The sequence below is a fragment of the Camponotus vicinus genome, unplaced genomic scaffold (assembly GCF_025532165.1).
Source record: "Camponotus vicinus isolate PSW18456_S1 unplaced genomic scaffold, iyCamVici1.0 SCAF_1, whole genome shotgun sequence".
Classification (NCBI taxonomy): domain Eukaryota; kingdom Metazoa; phylum Arthropoda; class Insecta; order Hymenoptera; family Formicidae; genus Camponotus; species Camponotus vicinus.
In genome coordinates this window covers 22,217,452-22,243,577 of record NW_028141945.1, presented here as the reverse complement: position 1 = coordinate 22,243,577, position 26,126 = coordinate 22,217,452, and the positions used below count along the sequence as shown (strand labels likewise).

At 32.2% G+C, this 26,126-nt stretch overlaps 1 protein-coding gene across 8 annotated transcripts in view; it reads left to right on the top strand.

The window, feature by feature from the left end:
* The window catches only part of LOC145959570 (uncharacterized), a 126,134-nt gene that overhangs the window by 47,013 nt on the left and 52,995 nt on the right, over positions 1-26,126 (top strand). The window lies entirely within an intron of this gene.

Below are 26,126 nucleotides of genomic sequence, written 5' to 3'. Positions count from 1 at the left end.
GTGTGCTTAATAATATTTATTATATTATATAATATTAAAATATTATTATTATAAATATTATATAATAATATTTATTATTATTATATAATTATTATAATATTATTATAATATTATTATAATCATAAATTTTAAAATCTTAAAACAATATATTGCACGTCTTATATAACGGAAATGAATATTTATTTATTGCACGTCTTATATGACGGATACAAATATTTATTTTCTTATGTAACGGATACGAATATTTATTTTCTGAAATTTTTGCAAGAACGCGATAATATATTTTGCGGCCACGATGCTGGATTTGATTGGTGATTCTGTGCTCAGCGTTTGGTAAATAAATGACGTTATAAAGTCTCCCTGGGGGTCATTCATGCGAACTTATTTTTGGACGTGATCCAGAGACGCAAATGTGCCAGCTTGAATTCGAACATTGGTTTTCGTAACTCGTTTAGCATGTTCTTTATAGTATTTTATCGGTATTAATCATTCCGTTTGATTCACACTTAATTTGCGGATTCGAATTTCTTCTTCACTATGCCAAAGCCATCTAAAGAAATTATTCTGCGGATGATTTTAAAAAAGCTCTTGCCAAATTTTGCGCGTAGAATTGAATTATGTATAATAATTAGAGCAAATGTTTGTTGAAATTTTGATATAATTTCTTGGGAACTTAAGAGATTTCAAAACATCTTTATATTAAGAAATTAAATAATAATCTAAAGTCATCGTATAATCTCCAAATATTTACCTCAATCACTCTATGTTTTCGCAGAAATTACGATTGACTTTTAAAACTGAGTCATAGAACTATTCATATAAATGATTTAAATAATCTTAATCTCTGTATGAAATATTATTTTATATAAAAAGATGAATGAATATATGAGAAATATGATACTTTGATACTTTCATTGTTTATTTACTTGTTAATCGATAATGATCACATTGGCGTACTTTTAATCTAGGTTAATTAGGAGAGCGTGAGGAGTAATTACGAGATTCTGATCGGGGCGTGGCTAATGCCAAGCTGACCATTGTTTGACACGTCACCGCCATTATCGGCGGTTGATTAATGAAATTCTGTTAGTCTCCCTCAAAGTGCTCTTCCGAACTGAGAGACGACGTCGAGAACTTTGCGACGGATCATTTAATAACGTTAATGAAATATTTGTGGCTTCGACATATGATGCTGTTCTGTTAATTATTACTGTTGGAAGCCCCCCAACTTTTCTTTGCTCTTTAATCCAGAAAAACATAAATAGCATAGCAAACGATATTTTTTGACAAATTGTGTTAAGAATGTTACATAGGTTCGTTTTATATGCCAGGAAACATTCGCGCTCGATTTGCTGACTATTCTTAAAAGACATGAAAATTTTCGTAGCATCTTTTAAAGATTTTCAATTTTTTTAAGAAATCAACATTACAACCTTTGTTATTTTTTGAAAAATACAGGCTTTCTTAGTTAATCGTTTATTCTTACCTAATCAATTCTTGATAGACGCTACTTATAATTATTCTATCGTATTAGAAATTACATTAAATTTAAAATGATAAAGATTTCGGTTTTTTACTTCCTTAGAAAATATTTTGTAGATTCCAAATAATGGCAAAAAAATGGAAATGTGACAACAAAATGGCCACAATATCCCAGTTCGCATTGCAAAGTGAGAGCAATTCCACACTAATTGCAAAGTCAATAGAAATAAGTACCGACAGATATTGGATTAATTAAGTCGTTGCGGGAGAATTAGGGTATAATTGCGGTCGCAGATTGCCGGGTTTTCTCTCGTCCCTATATATCTGTGTTAATACACAATATCTGGATGATTGCATGCGAAATGTCTTACTGACCGCGGTCCTTTCGATCTTGGAAAATCCAATATCCCAGATGAGATGTGTATGAGGCTGAAGATCGTCTTATGTGCAAAGAAAGACAGTTATCACGAAAGACAGTTTTCGTAGTCTTCGCTTTATCATCTCGAATAAATTTGAGAATAAATTTGAGAATAAATTTCTGTTGTACTAGAAGAATTTATAAATGATCGGTAGAAATCTTTCAATAAATTCTTCGAAACTTTTATAATTTTTTTGATACACTCGATTCTTTCTGATGTATGAAAGTAATGTGGAAAATCTACTTATTTTAAAATTGCCGATACTGTATTTTTCATCAAATATTTTCCTTTTATCAAATAATATAATTAAATTAATTTTAATCTAATCTTTTTTATTGTCTTAAAATATCTCAACATTATTATTTTATTATAATTTTCACAAATCATTTCAATTTCATGCATTTAACAGATTTACTAAATGTGTAACTTTAATGTGTAACTTTAATGTGTAAATTTTACAAGTATTATTTAATTTTACAAGAGAGAGGATTAAAAGTGAAATACAGCGCCAACTTTTAGCTGTCTGATAGTGGAGAAAGAAATATCGATCTGCAAGAAATCTTTGATTAATATGTGGGAATTATGGCACTTTCTGGATAGTATTTAGCACACGCAAAATTTCCAAAGTCTTTCGAGGGATGTACGGCTTGTACAAAGTCTCACTTTACCTAGATCGGATTTGGTTTGATAGATTACGGTTGTAACATGTAATGGTTATTATCGCGAATGAAAGATACTAATCCTCGTAGATAAATAAGATGCTCTACAAATTACATACATACAAGATAAGAAATGTAAATATTAGCAAAAGTATTTTTCGTACATTTCATACAATTTTTTACTTGAATATAATTATTCAGGAAAAATTATGAAGAAATTGTAAAATTAAATTAAAAATCGAGTATTTTTTTTAATTGAAAAACACATTTCTTTCAAATTTAAAAAGAGAAAGAGAGAGGACAAAAACATATAAAAGAAATGATTAAAAAAAATACTAAATGTTCTCTCATATATAGATTGGAGGAAAGATCAGATGATTGATCTAAAGAAACTATAGTACGTACTGATTCTAGAGAATGCGAAAATGAAATGTTTGATACTCGAACCGAAAAACACCGAGCATTGTCTTGCATGAAGCACCAGGGTATTTGGAAAAAGAAATACCGAGATCTTACAAAGAATCCAGATAATGACTTCAGTATTTGAAACATATAACATCGAGTATTCTTTTGTATAAAATGGAGAAAGAATGGTTTTAGATACATATGAAATAAAAAGAAACATATAAAGGAAACGGAGTATTTTCTTTTATTTGAAGCTTTTATAAGATATCTCAGAAAATTTATGCTCATAAAAGTCGATGGAATTTTAGTGAATGTAATGGATCTCAAATCGTTAAATCACTTAAATTATATTCCATCAATTTTAATATAAAAATAACTATACGCTTTAACGATTTCTAATTTTAAATTTTACATTCTGTTACTTCTGACAGCAAAATGCAATTTATATGTTAAGTGAAAATTATAAGAGCTTATTTTCGAATTTCGGGATAATCGTGTTCGCTCTAGATTAACTTTAATGATGTTTATTCTTTGTCGGAAAAGTATAACCACTTCTCGCATAGCTCGCAGCACAGTTTATATAGTTCGTGGATCACGTTGCTGTCAGAACTCCCGCAACATCGTTAACTCGTACCCCTGGAGAGGGATTTTCTCTCTCCATCTCTCTCTCTTGAATTTGTTGTATATATAACACAATGTCGTTATAATTCCGAAGTTGTTGCAACATTCGATATTGCCGTAACGTTGCAACAAATATTATGTATTAATCACACTTAATTATGAAATTAGATCGCAAGAAGAGTACAAGTAACGTGATCTTTGCTATATCTCTCACAATTATAAAAACTATTTTACAACACCCGCTCTCTATTTTATAGAAATGTTATTTTAGCATATTTCAGAAATAATCTTTAATTGCAAAAAATGGAGTTTCTTTACATAACAATTATATCTTCTTAAAATTTACCTCATTACTATCTTATCTCATTAAAAGTTTCCGTTTCACGGCAGCAGTATTAAGCGAATTTAACAGATATTTGCGATATAATCATCTCAATGTTGTCTAAGTCGCATCAACACCTTGATTGCGCGTTTATCGTCAAACGTTCGCGAGACAAGAAGAAACGGAGCGCAAATTTCATTACCTTTTATGTCGCAATTTCGTAGTTCTATTTCGCGCCTCGATAAATATTATCGACGTCGTATAAAATGTGAAAATACTAGTGGTTATCTAGAGCACGGGAAAAATATTTATTCATCTCCCGTGGATATCCGTGTATGAAGTTTTATGCACAGGGGTGTTAATTTAAAGCCGGTCGGTAACTACCCTCGGTGTCTGTCTCTGCGCCCAGTTGCAATTTTAATATCCCCTCTGAGCGCGATACTCGGATAGTAGATGTTTTCTCTTCGTTTGAAGGGGAGCCACGTCTCAAATTAGACAGTCGACCTCGTATCGGACCACATTTGCATAACGCGTGACCAGAAATTATGCGTAGCGTGTTACGCAAAGGGTTAAAGGCAAAAACAGGAAGAACGTTTCGCTTTACGCACCCGGTTGAAAAAATAACCTGACAAGAACCACAGGTGCGCACCAATACGTGAAATAACGTATAACAAAATTCCGCAATTTTCTGTCCATTTCCGAGAAAGGTCATTCATATCAAGACATAATACGGTTGATATGGGAATTATTCAGCGATCCGTGTGCCACGTGTTTTCTCCGGGGTCGAGCGACCGATTTAGACACCGATTTAATCCATTGAGAGACGTGAACGTACAATTTAATTCACGATACACTCGAGATTTATTATTCTACATTCGGTTATATGCTACACGCTAGATGAACATACTCTCTAAAAGTGAATCAGTGTATTATCACTGAAAAACAGTAAATAGTCACTGATTACAGCAGTTATAAGTACAGCACTGTAAATCAGTGATATTTTATTGAAAGAATCAGTTAATAATTTTGACTGTTTCAATCAGTAATATTTCTCAATATCAGTAATATTTCTTTCGTTATTGTCAGTAATATTAAACTACAATTCATCTCTCTATCTATTTCATATAAAATTAAAAATTTTATTTATATTTACTAAATATTTATTATATTAAAAATTTTATTTTATTTATATATATTACATGCATATTGAACTTGTTATTTTAAATAGATAACGAACGAATAATTTTCATTAAGTCGCCAGACATTTATTTGTCCGATTTATAAAGATCGATTTAATATCTGAAGCCTTTCTATTGAGATTGCATCAGAAATTAAATCGAAGTAATACTTTTAGTTTTAAATGTCGCTCTTTGCAAACTTTGTATAATTCTTATGACTAAAATTAAATACGAGAGAGATAGCGATCGTAGCGGTAAACAAACGAACTAGCGATTACTGGTTTTACAGCGAAATTTACTGGTTTTACAGTGAATTTTATTTTAACTGACCATAATCAGTGAGATATAAGATAAAATAACAAAAAAATAAGCGTTTCCACTGAAGATCAGTAAAATACTCACTGATTCTCAGTGAAATCTTATTTTACTGTTTAAATTAGTGATATTTTCATTGATTCACTTTTAGAGAGTAGTTAAATTTGTGAATGATTGTTTTTTCTCTGTTCAAGATATTTCTAAAATACCTGTCAGTTTGATAGAATATTCTCTACTAATTTTAACATGAAATATCATTTAAATATTTTTCTCCTTTAGTCTTGTAAAATTGTATACGTTGGAATTGCCATGCTAATTACTCGAGGCTATTCTGTCGTTTTTGCATTTTCATTAACGAATTGTAGATTGGAAATGAAAAAGAGAGTCTGTAATTATACATAACGTATAATAGAGGTAAAGAAATAGAATTTGCTGTTCATTGTTGTGTAAACCACGTTTCCTTTCCGTTGCGAAGGCCAGTAGAGATTTACGAAACGTCGTTTACGTTCACCGCAGCCGCAAGTGTAACCGGAAGACGGAGTTATCACTCGCATCGGTGAACAAACATGGGCATGGGCGCTGACGTATTTTCGGTTTTGGCTCCGAGCCGAACCGTCTCATGATAAAAGGAATTCAGACAACCAGCCAACCGTAATGGCTGACTTAAGAGAGCGTCCGAGGAAAACGTAACGCAAAGTTGAATTTCATAACGAACGTGCCCAATTCGCATCAACTCATCTGACGTGAACGTACGTTACCAGCTCGTATTCCCCAATGTTGCAGGAGGCGTTGTGCTTGCCTGTCAGAGATTGAATTCCCCTATGACGTGCGAAAGCTTTCTACGTGAGATTCGATCGCAATGCAAAAATTCACACAAAAGCTGAAATCCTAGCTTTGAACGCATTGTAGCTTTTAACGAGTGTTATATATCGTTAAATGTTCCTCTATTACAATCTTGCTATTGTGATTCAAATATATTTTTCGAATCTCTTTATTAAGCCTCATCATATTAAATTTAGATTTCCTTTAGATTTCTCGTCTTTTATATCTCTCTTCTATCTCGAGTTCCACGTGCATGTTTTTTTAATTTTTAATAGAGAACGTAATATATAGAAAAAAATCAAATCAAATATATATCTAATACATAATATTATACAAAAAAAATGTACTTTTGTTTTTCATTGATTTCTATCTCAAAATTTCAAGGTTTACTTTTATTTTCGTTGCGTAATATCGAACGGTGCGCGATCAATGAGGAGAAATTCCCTTCGCATTCGATAAAGTAGAAATATTGCATTAAAAATATCGCGATGCATTATATATACGGGGTGTTCAAAACTACCGGACCTTTTAACAACTAAACTTTGTGAAGTTAACGAAATTATATTCTTCAATTATAATTTCAGATGAAATTTATTTTAATATTATTTATTTTAATTTCAAGTCTTCAATATGGTATGTGATAAATAAATTGAAAATTTGTAAAAAATAATAACTTTTTTGCGACATTTTTGCTAAAGAGAAATTGACTGGAGAATTTGCTGTTAAAGAGATATCTGTAGCAATTTGCAAAACAAATATTAAATTTGAGAGAGAAATAATTTTAATTAATTATATACTTCTTTTTTAATTAATTACGTACTTCTTAAATTGGATAAAAATTCGTGCATATTGTATAGCAATATGAAGAGAATGCGAATAGAAAAATGCAACTTTTTGTATGCCACGTAGTAGACAGACACGTGTATCACATGTGTAGTCATTTGCACGCACCGAAAATTTAATCCGCTGCGGGCATACGATGTAGCTTAGTAGTTTTTTTTTATCTCCTACTGTTTGTCGACCACACACATTTTGGAGATAAATTGTACATGTTTTAATGAAGCCAGTGCGAAGCCGGTTTAAATATCTGATTTTTATCAAACAACATTGTCATTTGTTACAAAAATTTTTGACACTAATTATCTGTATAAATCTGCTAGTTCTTGGAAAAAAATTAATTTATGCGATTAATTCAGTGTAAAATGTGCATCTTCCTAGATTGTACTTTTCTATAAATAGATATGAATTAAAGAATATATCTTATTATATCTTTTCCACATCTACGCAAAAGAAATATATTTTTAGTATCGATTTCACGATTTTTGCGATTATAACTGATATAATTAATTTTGATTGTGATGAACAGAGAAAAATTAGCGAGCCGATTGTTGAAGTTAAAAGAAAAGGATATAATATACTACTTATACAGGGTGTCCCGAAACTAACGTTTGATATTTTAAAGGCAGATTCTCTGACCAATTTAAAAACGATTTTTCCTCAGCGAAAATGTCGAGGGAGATCATTATTTTTTATATATTCCCAATTTTTATCATCATGTATCTTTCTAACTAAGCCTTAAATTAAAATTCTATTAAAGTAAACTCTACCTAAAATTAACTAAAGAATGTGACTTTATTAATATTTTATTCCCATAAGCCTTAGTTTGCGAAAAACCCTTTATTTTCAACCGTTTATAACTCGAAAACTATTAGTGCCGCGACATTTTCGCTGAGGAAAAATCGTTTTTAAATTGTCAGAGAATCTGCCTTTAAAATATCAAGCGTTAGTTTCGGGACACCCTGTGTATATACAGGGTGAGCCATTTTAATTAACGCACGCAATTATTTCGGAAACAAAGCATTTTAGAGAAAAATGTTTCAGACAAAAGTTGTTTGGTTTCGAGGGGGCCATAAGATGGTATCATTGGTTTGACCTTGAAGAGTTATTTGAAGGTCACATAAAGGTCACCTTCAATTTCTTAAATGGAACCTACTATTTGTCATTGCATATTCTTGTAGCTTATCTCGATAGCTTTCCAAAACACTATAATTAAGTACCTTTTCGTTAAGTACTTTTTGAGTTATGAGGCTTGAAATAATTTCTTAATTTTACATAAACCGTAAAATATCTTGTAAAATATTCATTTTTCGATTATCTTACCTTAATACTTTTACGTACAAAATAATGAGAGGAATCAACTGGTGTAAAAAAAACACATAGTTGTTTTGAAGAAAAAATATGTAATTTGCAATTAACAATTCCATATTTTTTCTTAAAAACAACTATGTGTTTTCTTTACACCAATTGATTCCTCTCATTATTTTGTACATAAAAGTATTAAGGTAAGATAATCGAAAAATGAATATTTTACAAGATATTTTACGGTTTATGTAAAATTAAGAAATTATTTCAAGCCTCATAACTCAAAAAGTACTTAACAAAAAAGTACTTAATTATAGTGTTTTGGAAAGCTCTCGAGATAAGCTACAAGAATATGCAATGACAAATAGTAGGTTCCATTTAAGAAATTGAAGGTGACCTTCAAATAACTCTTCAAGGTCAAACCAATGATACCATCTTATGGCCCCCTCGAAACCATAAAACTTTTGTCTGAAACATTTTTCTCTAAAATGCTTTGTTTCCGAAATAATTGCGTGCGTTAATTAAAATGGCTCACCCTGTATATACGCATATCATTGTGTTAAAGACCGGCATTAGGTGTGAGGTCTGCATAGCTCAGTGGTCCAGAGCGTTGCCCGGAAAGCGAAAGACTCTGGTTCGATTCCCGATCCAGCCACTTGCACCTCACATATATTTCTAGTCCACGAATATTGTTCTAGCAATTATTCGGTGGGCTGAAAAGGGTATGAATGCTCTCTTCATAGAATATGCGTCCATGTCGTTGCCAGGGATGGATTCTGTCGTTCATTAATCAAATGGGAGTATAGACACGTCTAACCTCCTCCCCCTATCTTTTCTGGTTGTCTTGAAAATGTAATAATAACTATTATTACATATCAAGATTAGCTTGATTTTATTATATTTATATATATTCTGCATCTTCTATAATGCGAATAGCTTCTTTATTCTTCAATCATTAGGAGCCTGCTAAATTAATCAAATTTAAGTTTGTTTGGTATATAATGCGTGCCAATAATTTGCTGATTGTCATACGCGATGTGAACGTATACAACGTGTAGTATACACGTTAACAATAAACCCCCCCGCCCCCAAAAAACGGGGCACTAAATTGTTTGTAACTCAAATTTGGTTTTCTTGGTTTTCAAGAGGTATGTTCAAACTTTAATTGGAATTTTGTTTTATCTCAATACGATGATTTTTTGTTGATTTATCATCATTGAAAGATGTTAAAAAATTGTGCTAAAATTTAATGGCCCGTTTTTTTTACGGGTGAGTGTACATATATATTGTTTGATTTACAATATATATATATTGCCGCCTAAATTTGCTGCTTTGCTTCATGTCGAAGAAATTTCATTCTATCTGAAAGGTCTTCATCGATCGTTCCGATGTCGGAAAAAAGCGAGAGGGAAAAACCGCGAGAGGCTTTTCAAAGCGCAGCTTTGTTTCGCTACCTACCGTTTGAAAGCAAAAAATTACAAAGGAAAAGGAGATAGATGCTTTCTCTTCTCTTCTCCGGTTTTCCGCAAAGAACCTATAAAGAATTTCTTAAATGCAGATTTAATTATGCCAGTTTTGTGATCGCACGAACACATCGCCGTTGTCAAAACTATATCATAAAACTTTCAACTTGTAAAGATAATGCGTTATATTAATTATTTATTATTGTTTTATTTTTTATTTCTATTTCTTAGATTTAACGATTTATTTCTTTTTGAAAAAAATAAAATTATCAAAAAGCAAAATAAAATAATATCGAATGTAAAACTAACAGTTTGCAATTATTATATCGCTATTTTTTAGCGACGAAATATTTCCTAGACTTCTTGTTCGATGTGAGTACGAAAGACTTTGTTCTACCAGGAAATGTGCGTTTTATCGTCTTTAAACCGTGTAATGGATTTTAAAAATGACGTGATGATATGGAAAGAATTGATAGTAAAATTTAAAATATTTTTTCTCAAGGCTGAATCTTGTGATAGACTCTAAATCGTAAGGAAGATCTTAAGAATTTTCGCAAACGATTTCATATTCACTTAAAGCAGAAAAGGGATCAGTAACAAATTTCGAGCTATTTGACCTAACTGTTCAGAGTTACTTGCGTGTAAGAGATAACACGAAATAAATAACACGAAAGAGATAACACGAAAGAGGGGTAGGCCAGGATCGTGAGAAAAGGAAGAGCATAAGCTACAGATAGTTACCTCATTGATTTAATATATTGAGTTGATATTGAAATTAATAATCTTTTTTATTATATTCTATCGTAATATAAAATTTTTCTTTCAATATATATATATATATATATATATATATATATATATATATATATAATTTATATTATATGTAGTATTAAAGTATTTTTAATAATATTTTCCGCTTATTTTTAAAATTATAAGGACAAAAATACTTGCGAACGAATAGTTTGTTTGTATTTCTTTAGCATAATGTTATCGTTTTAAAATAGTGTTATTTCTTTAAAAAGTACCAATATTGTTAACATAGACAATTTTAAAATTTTTTCCGTCTGCTTTTTGTACATCTAGGCGGACTAACGTGTGTCAATTTTCTAAATTTGCACTTTGAACCTCCATCAATCACAGATTTCGAACCGCGGTTGACACGTTGACACTGAAGTGGCGATTTTTCTCGGGGTGTTAGTCTATCTTTTCTTAACCCATCAATCACGATTTTGCGATTAATATCGGTAGTGAGGCAGCAGTTCCGTCGTTTATACATCGGAACAATGGTTTCTTCTGAGCATTACGATTATCATTCTCTGAATCTTGAATCTCATTTTATTGTTCTCGTATAATTATTGACTTGAATTGCGCTCGAAATTCACAAGTTGCTAGAATTCTTGAGAAGACTTTTTGTCACACATCTATTCATCTCCTATAGATAAAGGAGATTAGAATAGAATATAATAAATTAAAAAATAGATCGGTATTTTAGAACGTCAAGTATACATCTTAAAATTTATTGTTAGAATTATACTATAAATTTTTTACAGTATCTGTGTTATTAAAATTAAATTTGCGAATTATGATGTGTTTCTATAAATATCTAAAATATTTTATATATTAATTAATTTAGATGTGGACGTAAAAAGAGATGATTAGATGTAGGGACGAGTATAAAAGATTCTCATAAAAATCACTGTGATGAATGTATGACGATTATGAGTCCTATGTTTATTTTTTCCTAACTTCACCAGCAACATACTCGCCAGGCAAATGTTACTTGTCCGCATATATTATGTACGGGAAGTACCAAGTTCTTGGCTTGTATAAATTATTCAAGATTCTCTTCCTGACACCTCGCGGCGAACTAAAATCGCGTTAGTCCGTTGTTGGGCAAAATTTAGTTTTAGCATATAAAAAAAGAGTTATTCGCATAAACGTTTGAAATTGACAGATTCTCGAGATAGCCTGCGCGAGAAGTCGATGTGATGCGAGACTTGAAAAATATGAAAAAAAAATTGAGACCGAAAATTTATTATTTTTATCGTTGCAAACAACTTTATATCGAGTGTTAATTTTCATCGAGTGATATCTCCCATTTATTTTTTTTACTTGTAATTTTAACAATCTGTATATCGATACTTTGTCTCTGATGTAAAATACATGTTATTCTTATGCAATTTCATATCGAAATAAACGCAAGGTAGCATTTTTCGTTCTCGTGTTATTATTTTCGAAGCGAGGGAGAGGCGCAATCTCAGTTTTGGGGTAAACGACTCCTAATTTATAATTTTGGAGCCCCGTGCGGCAAGAGAGAGATTCTTGCGATGAAGAACCCTTTTGTCATCCTGAAAAGCCGGCCGTCAGTCGGCCATGATGAATTTTTCTCTCGTGCAGGAGACGGAGAGCGTACCCGATAAATTGCTTATACAGGATAAAATTCCGCATCGGGGCGCGTCGCGTCGAGGAAGGAAGATTTACGGGCGAGCGTAGTTATTGGGATGTGAAGTGTACCGGAAGTGTATCATGTGTGCCAGGACAAATCATCTCTCTTATCCTGGGCCAGCCCTCACTTTGAGCCCACGTGTCATTGGAAGGTGCGCGCGCTATGAATTATTTACTTTATATCCGCTCTTTTACGCGCGATGCATCAAACATGTAGTTTACATCAATTTTGCGATGAAAGAGATAAACATGTCGCATTCTGAAATTTCGTCGCACTTAGTCGTTATTATTTCTGTGGCATTTCGGTTTATTATTGCGTCATAAATCTATCGAGCTATCATTCGTATGTATTTTTTGAAAATTGGATCGATTTTTCCTGAATGATATCGATAAAACTCTATTTTTAGCTTTTTAATTCTTATCATTAAATTAACTTGATAATTATATTTTTAGTAATTATATTTTAATAATTATTTAATAATTATATTTTAATAATTATATTTTAATAATTAATTATATTTTAAAGTGACATTTTCCACAAATGCTCAAGATATCTGTAATTTCCATCGACTTGATAATTAAGACGTTTTTACGTTATCCTTCCTGAGATCTGTCAACATGAATGGTCATGTGCGCGATATGATAATTACCACTAACGTTATTACGTATGCAATTAAGTACTCTATGTCGTATAATTTGCCGCGATGTCAGCGTTTTCGCGAACACGACAGACACACCCCTTTCAGACTCGCCACTAATTTCAGTCGCATTGTTCCGAGTTGGGTGCAACGATATGTGCGTACACACGATGGGAAATAGATAGGAAAGGGAGAAAGAGAGAGAGAGGGCAGGAGGGAGGAAGGTTAAAGTATGTTATATCCGAGGATGTGAGTGCAGGTGCGTATTTGTATTGTGCATGTGTGTGTGTGTGTGTGTGTGTGTGTGTGTGCATGGTCACTTTACGTCACGGAAAACGGTGGATCGCGCACACGTGTCGACGTTACTCCGCCCTGCGTATGCAAACTACTCGCCCCGACTAATGCATAAGTAACACGGCTACCCGGGGGTTACTCCAACAATGGCGTCTTATTATGAGACGAATTACGCCTCATAATCGCGGCAATTTCCCCTCCCGCCCGCCCACTCGTTTAATCCTTTACGGGTTGCTGGCTTCCAGCGCGAAATCGCCCGCGGCATCACTTTTAATCTCGGGCGTGTACGGCTTGCAATTCGATCTATTGCCGTGCACTCGGCAAAGATCGGTAGATCGGAGCATTTCCATCTTGTTTAATTTACTCGGTTGTTAAACGTTCGATTTTTTGCGTTGAATTTACACGTCGCTGCTAAAGGAAATTAACAAGAGCGCGAGAAACTAGCAAGCATATTAAATTCTTATGCACTCTCTAAAAGTGAATCAGCGTATTATCACTGAAAACAGTAAATAGTCACTTATTACAGCAGTTATAAGTACAGCACTGTAAATCAGTGATATTTTATTGAAAGAATCAGTTAATAATTTTGACTGTTTCAATCAGTAATATTTCTCAATATTAGTAATATTTCTTTCGTTATTGTCAGTAATATTAAATTACAATTCATCTCTCTACCTGTTTCATATAAACTTAAAAATTTTATTTATATTTACTAAATATTTATTATATTAAAAATTTTATTTTATTTATATATATTACATGCATATTGAACTTGTTATTTTAAATAGATAACGAACGAATAATTTTCATTAAGTCGCCAGACATTTATTTGTCCGACTTATAAAGATCGATTTAATATCTGAAGCCTCTCTATTGAGATTGTATCAAAAATTAAATCGAAGTAATACTTCTAATTTTAAATGTCGCTCTTTGCAAACTTTATATAATTCTTATGACTAAAATTAAATACGAGAGAGATAGCGATCGTAGCGGTAAACGAACGAACTAGCGATTACTGGTTTTACAGTAAAATTTACTGGTTTTACAGTAAATTTTATTTTAACTGACCATAATCAGTGAGATATAAGATAAAATAACAAAAAAGTAAGCGTTTCCACTGAAGATCAATAAAATACTCACTGATTCTCAGTGAAATCTTATTTTACTGTTTAAATTAGTGATATTTTCACTGATTCACTTTTAGAGAGCAGAAGTTCATTGAGTATCATTGATCATGTAACGCGTTTGCAACTTTTGCTTAAAGCGATGTCCGCGATAACGTTCGATTGAATAGAGAAAATGAAATTTCTGAACGACATATAAACATGCGAATTATATAGATCGTTTAAAGTGGGCCTCTCGATGGAGAGAAATTTTTGTTTCTTTAAAAGTTTGTTCACACACAAGTCTGCGCGCAAGAAACTGTCGTCCATCATAAGGCATCATCTTTTCTAGGAAATAGAAAAAAACTCTTGGACGTTATTGTGTCATTTATCACGTGGCAAATTTCAACATGTATTTATGGAATATCGATCGATAAATGGACCGAATGACTTACTTGTGTTATACCTTGATGCTCTTACTGTAGCCAGATAAAACTTCCGTTAATCATCGACGAAATTGCCTATATTATGTCGAATCGATTCCCAACAATATATATGCACTGAGAAAAATCGTTTGATTGTATCAACAAGACGAATCTGATAGAAGGCATTTTGGTTAAACCAAGCAGAATTTCTACTTATCATAATAAGACTCGATTTTTTATAATTAAAACGTTTAATAGACTTTACTACAAGGATTTGGTTAATATTTTTTAGTTGGATTTATAAAACTTCTTGTTATATTAACTAAACAGAGTGATGCCATTTTTTTGTAAATTTAGTATTATTACCAAGAAAATTTGGTAAATTTAACAGGGAGAAATTAATCATACTTATCTGGCAATTCCTAAAGAAATTCTGATTCGTCCATTTTCCAAGAGACAGACATACTGATTGAATACCAGATTTCTAATTAATGCAACCAGATTTTTTTCTCAGTGCGAGATGTAAAAAAGCCTTAAAATCATAGACTTGTTTTTTATACCAAAGATAATGATGTGCTAACTAATTAGGTCTGGCTTCACCATCTCGATATTCCTCGCTTGATTTATCGAACCCGATGTTCTTCATTATGAACTTTTCTCCGCATACAGATTCTGTCGCGGCAAGTTTCCGCGAGTTTCGTACCGGACAAACAGATATCGCAAAATTCAATTTACGGGGACTATCGATAGCATCGAGTTAAAAAATGTCGGAAGGAAAAACGTGACGTTAACGATGTTTGCCAATGCAAAGTTTTCTCTGGAGATATTTGTGACCTGTTCTAGTGAGATTGTGGTCCACGACGCACTCGTTCCATTCATTTTATTATAAGATTTAAGATATTTCTAGGAGATATCAGTTATATTTAATTTCCCGCTCTCCATATTGAATATAATAATTCCGAAAATAAAATTGATTCCCTCTATAAAATCCACAGAGTCCATACGTTTGATGAACGTTTGCAGGTTCTAAAATTCTGACATCTTTTTACCTAATTTATTTAATTTTTGGGTTATAGTTTTAATCTTCCCACGTTTCCTTGGAATGTTTTGATAATTCAACGTGCACATTATCGTCGAAATTCTCTCTCGAAGACGTCTCGCTTTAAACTTTAAACGATTTGTGCTTCACAATCAGTGTCTCGCGACGACATAAGAGGACGAGAGTCGCGTATACGGCTTCGCAAGTACCTCTTAGCAATCGTCACAATGGTGTTGCTAAACAGATGCGTAAGTTGCATTACGCCCGACACAATAACCAGGAGACACACTTCTGGCTCCCTCGAATAAGGATGTTCTCCGTCCCGGATGTGGTATGCGAATGCACGAACGGTGCTCACGATGCACTCGGCCAAACGTGCCGAGGAATGAGTCTTGTTCTTCGTTCGTGCGGAAAATACGATCGGCGCGATGGAGAATTTCTCGGTTATCTAGCGACAAGAGAAATACCGGTTCGTAAATTCCACGCCCGAGAGCAGCGAGCAAGTCCCCGAAATTCTCGCTTTTAAGATACATACATATATACATTGTCGTTTCTTAATCGGAAGAATAAACTCTACGACTCGAGGTAAATCCGATTGAAACTTTCGAATACATGAGCGAAAGCGTGACTGTCACGTAATGAGATCACGCGTTTTGGAATGAAAAATGTATTGTTTCTTATGGAGTTTGTATAACTTTTTTCAAACGGAAGCTGCCTGCTCTCTAAAAGTGAATCAGTGAAAATATCACTAATTTAAACAGTAAAATAAGATTTCACTGATAATCAGTGAGTATTTTACTGATCTTCAGTGGAAACGCTTATTTTTTTGTTATTTTATCTTATATCTCACTGATCATGGTTAAAATAAAATTCACTGTAAAACCAGTAATCGCTAGTTCGTTTACCGCTACGATCGCTATCTCTCTCGTATTTAATTTTAGTCATAAGAATTATATAAAGTTTGCAAAGAGCGACATTTAAAATTAGAAGTATTATTTCGATTTAATTTCTGATACAATCTCAATAGAGAGGCTTCAGATATTAAATCGATCTTTATAAATCGGACAAATAAATGTCTGGCGACTTAATGAAAATTATTCGTTATCTATTTAAAATAATAAGTTCAATATGCATGTAATATAAATAAAATAAAATTTTTAATATAATTAAATATTTAGTAAATATAAATAAAATTTTTAATTTTATATGAAATAGATAGAGAGATGAATTGTAGTTTAATGTTACTGACAATAACGAAAGAAATATTACTGATATTGAGAAATATTACTGATTGAAACAGTCAAAATTATTAACTGATTCTTTCAATAAAATATCACTGATTTACAGTGCTGTACTTATAATTGCTGTAATCAGTGACTATTTACTGTTTTTCAGTGATAATACACTGATTTACTTTTAGAGAGTGCGCGATGGAAAATCTACGTCATTTTATAGGCAAATTTCGCGATTAAAGTTATTTAATTTTCTCATCGAAAGTGCGCTTCCTCGATCTTTGCCTCTCTTCTCGAGACTTTTTCAGACTTGCATTCCTCCGCTTCGCAGTCACAAAACATCTGCGCGATGCGGCGGCAAAGCCGCTTATGTTTATGGATATCGGTGCGCTGGCGCGACCATGTTGCCTGTCGACTGGATATCGTTAAGTTGACGTTGATTTCGTGTTTCCGCTCGGTTTGCCATTGAACGATCTATCCGGCTTTACGGGAATTGCCAGAGCGCAACCCTCTGCTCTTTCTCTCCCTCTGTCAATCTCTCTTTTTCCCGCGAATACGTCGGAGATTGTTCATCGTCGTTATCACTTGACGTTTACCTTTTAGGATATCGCCTTTAATACGCATTGGATGAGACTTGCTCTGGGTTTGGTATTACATGTCGTAAAGCGTACACTGAATAGATATCAGAATAGCAATTGACAATATTATATATATGGCTAGTAAAATAAAATTGGACGTTACGCACAAAAATGATTTCTAATTCATAAAAGGGAAGGTGCAAGCTTTGTAACAATTTTTCTCTTTAGAATAAAAAGATATAATGAAATTTAAACGATTACGTATTATAATTATAGTGTTTCAGAAAATATACATTCCACGCGCCTCTTACATTTTTGAAAAATGCAATTTATGTGCAAGATAATAATTTTATTGATGTGCATTTAATTCAAGTGCAACGTTATTACAAAATTTTGTAAGCTCATTGTTGAACCGTTGTTGCTAGGAATTTACAGCACCGTGAAATATTAAAATCTAACATCTGAGAATGTGCCTTGCCTTCCTAGAACTTGTTATAAAAAAAGTAATAGCGACATATATATATTATTAGCATTTAAATTAAATAGTTGCGAGATATTTCCTTTGTTACCTTCTATGAATAAAAAATTTAGAAGAAATTTTAAATTATAAAGTGTGTAATTTTGTGCGTTTGCATCTAGTATCTTTCAAAACAATTGATGGAAGCTATTTATTTGAATATTTGTGAATTTCTATTCTAGTCCGATTGAGCAGAAAATTTCAAAATTTCATGTAAATCCGAGGATTGTAATTCACAATATTGTAATTTGAACACGAATCAAAAGAATATCGAATCTGCACCAATGAATTGTGATTTTTAAGCGAATTAAATTCGAAGGATTATTATGACAGAATTTCATGCATAATAGAATATGTTGCCGGGAGCAAAAATGAACATAATGGGAACATTTACAGAATCTACTTGCTATTCCACTTTCAATTCACATTTCCGAATGATTCTGTACGATTTTCTATAAAAATTATCAGAAATCCGACTGCAGTGCCACGATGTATCATGAGAGTATTCTCTCTCTTTTATACGACGTATCTTTTTACACGACAAAATGTACGATACCGCAATGAAAAGTACCGAGATGTGGCCTCTCGCGTTGTATCTGCATTTTTACGACATGGTCGGCAACGATCGTTGTCGCGAGAAACGACTTCCAGTCTCCGAGTCTTTATTTGATGTGTTAATTTCGCGCCTGTCAAACTTTGTTTCATCACTAAAATGTATTTATAGATCGATTTATCAAGATCGATAACGGTAATAAGCAAGACTTTTACGGATCTAATCGCTCTTCATCTCGATATTTAATTTAAGTTTTTCTCGCATCGATTATTGACCGCAGGCAATTTTTATGATTTTCGTAAAAAGATGTTGTTTATTTTTTCATTAATTATTTCTCCAATAAATATTCAAAATCAAATAATCAAAAATATAGAGGACATAGTATATTATCAGATCGTATTAAGACTGTCCAACTGTTCATCAAATGAAATCGTTTAGGATGGGAAAAATTTGAATAAAAATTAATTTGATGAAAAATCTCAAAAATTTGTTAGTTCTTATACTTGAAAAATGTTTTTTCTGTTAGACAGCTTTTTTACATTACCTATCATTGTTTTCCGATGTACTCGCGCGCATGAGAAGTAGGTTTATAAACTAAAATTAAATTGCTGACCTAGTTAAACGTAACGCAACTCATAAAATTAAAATATTCGATGAAATACAAAATTTAGGATAAAAAAAAGTTTTTATTCCATAATTATCCTAATTATATTTTCATACATTATTGTTTATATTATATTATATTATTGATTTTTCCTAGATGATATTATTTTTCGTCGAATATGAAACTTTAAAGCAATCCATAATGCTTGTATCATCAGACATTCTATATATTTATTATAACTATCGAACCTATAACTATGTACCTATACCTACTTTTATTGTACAGTTTTATAAGCGGCATTACATAAATCTGACTTCGTTAGTAATGATGTGTGAAACTGATTTTAAATATATATATTGTAAAAAGTTCAAATACTTATGCTTATGAAAATAAAACAAAATTTTCCGTCTTACGAAATTAAAAATATACTCATTGACTTTGGAAATAAATTTTTAATTTTTGCATCTTTTATTTTTCTATCTTACTTGAATCAAAGAGAAATAGGAATTGAAATATATTTAGACATCAATCCAAAAGATCTCTGTTTAAAGAAAGGTAAAATAGTATTGTAATGAATTGTATAATTAGTGATTAATGGATATTGATTAATAGATAATACGATAACGATACGATAGTATCGAAAAGTGCTGATGTACTTTAGATATATATCCACTTTACAAGCCATTTTACTCTTCTATGATAATAATTACGAGCTTGTGTAAAGCGAGCCTCGACAATGAGAGCAAACAATGTTATACGTTATTATTTGTCCCCGAGTCTGCGTGTCGCACAAACTTGATGGTCAAAGTTCATTTAAAGGGGGTATTTAAACGTTTATCGTAAAAGACGAACCTATACCTTCATCGAATGCTTCTCCTCGTGTGAAATGCCAACTGACATACTTGATCTGCAACGTATTTGGAGGTTTAGCAGACGCAGATGTGATCGTGTCGATCGGAAAAGTCTAAAAATCTTTTGCCTGTCTTCTCCGTATAAGGTATGTAATAAAGCAACATACATCATCCCGCGGATCTGCGAGAAGATAGAGATCGATTTTATGTGTGTATGAGTGTTTTCTGATTTATAGTATTTATTCAACTAGTCCTTTTAATTCTATTTCAACTCTGAAAAACTATAGCTTAAAATCTTTCTATATATTTCTTTTTTCGATTATGCATAATTAACTTATAAAACTTGTAGAGTAAATTTTTTGTAGCATATTTTGCAAAATACGAATTGTTATTTCAAAATGTAAGACAACTGAAATGTTTCTCGTTCGCTTTTGTATCTAACAAGCTCAATATTTTAAAAATACGTACAAGATAACTGAAATGTTTATTTCATCTGAGAGTGTTTAAAAATGGGAAATGGAGTGAAAATAGTAGGGATTTTAGATATACGAGTCGGTTGTAAATAGACAAATATAATAACATGTCAAATGAATAAACAGAATTTTAAAGTTGTTCATGTAAAAAAAAAATCAACAGGTTATTTTCTCTTGGAGAATTTTTACTAAATTACTGTAGAATTCATATAGCGACAAAAAGTATATAAAACATGATAAATAATAATATAAATTTCAATTTATAAGAGAGAATTTTATTATAGATTATATATTTTCTTTTCGTTTTGTAAAATGTTACTAGAAGCAGAAATTTTGATATCCGAAGAGAAATAAAAATAAAAAATCGGATATTGGCTGAAATAATAAAATTCAACTTTGCTTTCTAGCGTAATACCTACTTGATATTTATAATCTGTATCTCGCGTATACTTTTAGAAATGTACAACAGTTGTTGTGAATAATTCCCCGGAGGTGGTGAATTGCACGATCTACATCGTAACATTCATGCGTCATACTTTATCCCCCTGAGATACGACGCGGTGGCAAAGTTGGCGGTATCTAGTTAACCTGTTTCCGGATCTTGAGGTAGAGGAAAATAGGATGTTACGTCAAACTCGATTAATGTCCTTAGGATTCAAGGGGAAGGAACGATGTGCGGAGACTGACGTTAATGATGCCGATCATAATTGACAGGATCGTTTCGTATTTAAGTTAGTTTAGAGATAAATATAATTGGCAATCGTAGCAATTACGGGATTTAATTCTCCTCTCGTGAAATCAAAATAATCTGTAAAAAATCCGATTTCAATTTACTCCACAATCAACAATAATTTTTAGATGGGAATTTCTGTTATTTTTATGTGCTATAAATTATAAAAAATCAGTTTCATTTTAAACAAATAATTTTGCAATTTAATAAATTATTTTCATAAAATTATGATTAAAAAATAGCATTTTAGTTTGTAACATTTTTTTATGATAATCATTTATAATTGTTTGCAAACGCGATTGGGTTTCTTTATATAAAAAATAGAAGGGATTGTTTGTCATTTTATGTTATTTTCCTATTATTATTAATTTTAGAAATAATGCAATGCTCAATGTAAATCGCATAGTGTAAAATGCATATATGATTCAACTGTTTTCATCTATTTTTCCGCACCATCTCTTTTAAAGATCAATGATTACTGTCACACAGACAAATAATTTTACAAAATTATATCAACCAAAGTATACACGTGGTAAAGCTGTTGTACCATCGCATATAGATCAGCGCATTCTTTTTTTGCTTCCATGTGTATGATACGAAAATTTGACGCAGTATTTTAAAGAGGAGAGAGCACTAGCTCTCTCGCGTGTAATCGATAAAAAGTCTCGCGGAAACTGGGCAGCAGATATTGCAAGATCAATCGATGATACATATCAATTATTCGGAGCGGAATTGAGTTTATTATTAATAAAATTTGCTTTTTTTAGATAAAAGTCTCCATATTAATTTAAATGTCACATTAAACTTTTCAGTGTATTTCAATTTTGTTTATCTTGCAAATTATGAAAACTTTTCATTTTTGCTCTGAATTTCATACAACAGTTTATTTAATGAGAAATATATATTTTTCTCTATCGTTATCATGTCATTTGTCACCGCTATCTGTTTTTATTACGTTTCTATCATTGTGCATAAATCTTCGAGTCATCCTGTAATTTTCTTGGTACTTTTACCCATCTTTTATCCATCTATTTTACATGAAAATGTTGAATTTGATTCGAATGTTGCGGAGAATTGTTAAATTATCTGTGTGATTGATTTTGATATAGTGATAGAAGAATTGAAATCGGTTCGGTGAAAGAAAGAACTCTTGAAAGAGAACTCTTGTTTTTCTTCAAATTTCTTTTCCTGTGCGAACAAAAAGCTTCCTGATAGAACTGGTTTGAACAAGCGGTTCGTAGTCGAATGAACCGATTGACCCTTCGACATTACCGACATTCCCGGGCTCGTCCAATTTACGGCCGCGAGACTGCTGCAAATTGCTCCTTCGCCACAGAACTTTCAACATATAGTGCCAGAAAAAAGAGCACGTAGAAAATGCCGGACAATAGCTATCGAGTATTTTTTTTCGCGTATTTTATTTATTTATTTATTTAATTCCTTTTTTTTGCAAGCGAGGAAAAGCCCTTTCGTCGCAGCTGACAGTCGATTCCGCCTACGTTTCCATAGAAATTCAGTTATATAAATGCGCATACATGATTTAAACTGGCACAACAACGTATTATACCGTTTCGATGAACGAACGAATGAGATACTGTCATTCGCGAACGCTAAATTGCGAAACACATTTCGCGTTCCATTTAGGGATAATTGCAAGTACGGCGCCAGATTATCGATAAAAGTGCGCTTAACCCGATTATATTGCATAATAGTGTAATTGAGTAAAATTGAATAAAATAACACTTTATATGAAGAAACGATAAAATACCGCAGAGATCGAAGACATCCGCAAAAGAGCGAAATGCGATATCTATATTAAATCTATATTAAAAGTTGGAAATGTATTATAAATTAATCTTCCTCTTTATCGAGGATATCAGGTCGTAGAATGCCATTATAAAATTAAAGTCGCAGGACTCTGCTTATATATCAAGAACGTGCCAAACATGACAAACTGTGGACTTGAGGAAGGTATAATGATGCAGTTTACGTGAATATGGCGTTACAGTTCTTAGCGGTATGGCGGCTTATGACCATAATAATGTAGGTGACGAGAAAGAAAGAGCGAGAGCAAGTATTACATTCGAGAAAGCTGCGTTTTAGCACAAAGCTATTATTATTATCTGGACACCGTTAAGTTCCCGCTTGGAACAAGAGCGGCGAACAATGGCAACGTGTCTAATTCGGAGAGTACTATCCACATTGGCTAACTATTGTATATACTTCTCGTGTACATGCAATATACGCACGTATACATATTGTAGGAATACAGGGTGTCCCGAAACTAACGCTTGATATTTAAAGGCAGATTCTCTGGCCAATTTAAAAACGATTTTTCCTCAGCGAAAATGTCGAGGGAGATCATTATTTTTTTGCATATTCCCAATTTTTGTCATCATGTATCTTTCTAACTAAGCCTTAAATTAAAATTCTATTAAAGTAAACTCTACCTAAAATTAACTAAAGAATGTGACTTTATTAATATTTTATTCCCATAAGCCTTAGTTTGCGAAAAACCCTTTATTTTCAATCGTTTATAACTCGAAAACTATTAGTGCCGCGACATTTTCGCTGAGGAAAAATCGTTTTTAAATTGGCCAGAGAATCTGCCTTTAAAATATCAAGCGTTAGTTTCGGGACACCCTGTATATTCTCCTCTCTTTCTCTTGCTCGATATCGTCGAGTGTTTTCAAAGCGAATGTAGTATCGCGAGTTTGAATTGCAAGGCTACATTGTTCGTAAAAGTTGTACGATCATATTAAGCCATACTATATTTTACTGTGTATTCTACGTTCTATATCATATGTTACATATTTTACGCGCGATTCCCTAGCGATTGTCACAGAATCGCTGGACCAATCTTTCCTATCGCGTATCGAGATCATTTCGTGCGACATAACTGCGGCTTCATTCGGAAACATTCGTGAAATAATAATGTAAATACCACGGACACGTTCGCTATTTTATTATCGATGAAAATCACGATATCTCTTCGAGTTCCATTTAACGTTTATTTGTTATTCAAACGAATGTTATTCGATGTTCGCTGTTTTTGCATATCCAGATAAGTGTCGGAAGAAATGAACGGAAGACGAGCAAGCCGTTTAGCAATTTTATTAATGCGCTCCCGGCAAGAGATGTCTCCTTCTCTTTCTCCGTCGATATATTTGAATTTAAAATAAAATGAAATATGGACGTGCAATCTCTGTCTTTCTTTCTTTCTTTCTTTCTCTCTCTTTTGCTCTACATGTGCGCTCGGCTAAAACTCAGACGAATATGTAGATCGAAATGGCTGCAGCATCTGACAATTGCAGTGCCGCGTAGGTTCATATATACGTATATATATTCGTTTACACATACATATCTCACATATATACACATATATATATGTATATATATATATATATATATACATATATATATATATATATATTTTATGCATATTTTATATATCTACATGTTTGTCTGATTCACTGGTGCACTGATGTCATATAAATACCAGGGAATTCATCCGCGTATCGCTTTTCTTTCGACACATTAAACATTTCTATGTGCACGCGTAACTCTTTCAACGTTACAAATGAATTGTACATGTGTTTTAACGCACTCGACCTATTTATAAGAAATAAAATCTTTTTCACGCGATGGAACGAGGGAGGAAAAAAATTGCCATTTAATCAAACGTTTTCACGCAAGTTGCATCAACTTGTTCTTTGAAGACAAAGCCGTATGAAAAAAAAAAGTATAGACGAATTAAATGAGCGTAGAAACAGTAGTTCGATATCGAAACAAATATCTTGTCTGTCATGTTTGCAATAAATTTTCTATCGAGTTGTAACAAATAAAACATTTTCTCGGAAAAATACGTTTTCTACGTTTTCTGTCTCGGTAAGATAGAATTAAGCTGCTAAGTCTTTGAATTCTAACCCTGGGACAGAAGGATCCAAAGCCGGATCCTAAAACGAAATGCAGGTTCCAACCGACCGCAATGGTATCTAGAGGCAAAATCTATTTCTAGTGCTTTATATACGTGTATTGGAGAGTATGACTTATTTACAGAAACAGTTCTCTCATTGTGATTTATTAAAAAATATATTAATAATATAGACAATATAAATTTTAGAAAGCTTTTATGATATTATTGTAGGATATTTATAAGAATTTTGTGATTTTGAAAGAAATTAGTTTATGAGAAATCTATTTGACTAATGAAAAGAAAATATCATTTATTAAAGGACGGATAATGTAACTTTTCACTAATTAAAGTTCGTGATCTCTGACGGAGAATTCACGACCGCGTCATCTCCAGCTTTGACTGTAAACAACTTTCATCCTTTGTCATGCAATTATGCATTTTCCCTCATACATGTATGCCAGTGAAACTACAAACCAGAATATGCAGACTATCCATCTCATGGCATTAATTGTCACAACAGATTATCTGGCAAAATTAAAAATTTCTTTTTTAAATAAAAATGTAGCTTCGAAATTAAAATTATAGAAATTGAAAAGCTTCTCATAAATTAAATTTATATAAGAAAATAAATTGCAATGTTTTTATATTCTTTTCATTCAACTTTAAATGGATATTATATTTTGATAGAATTTTAAAATTTTTCTTGTAAAATATTTAATATTGAAAAAGTTAATCATGATAAATGTAGAAACAATATTCTCAAATGTTTAATTTTTATTAATAATAAGAAGAGATTTTGTGATTTCAAATTAATCTAAGAATCTGTCTACTACTAAATTTAATGTTATTTATTAATGCAATCATACTATGTACAATCGTATCGATTTTGTTTTTTACTCT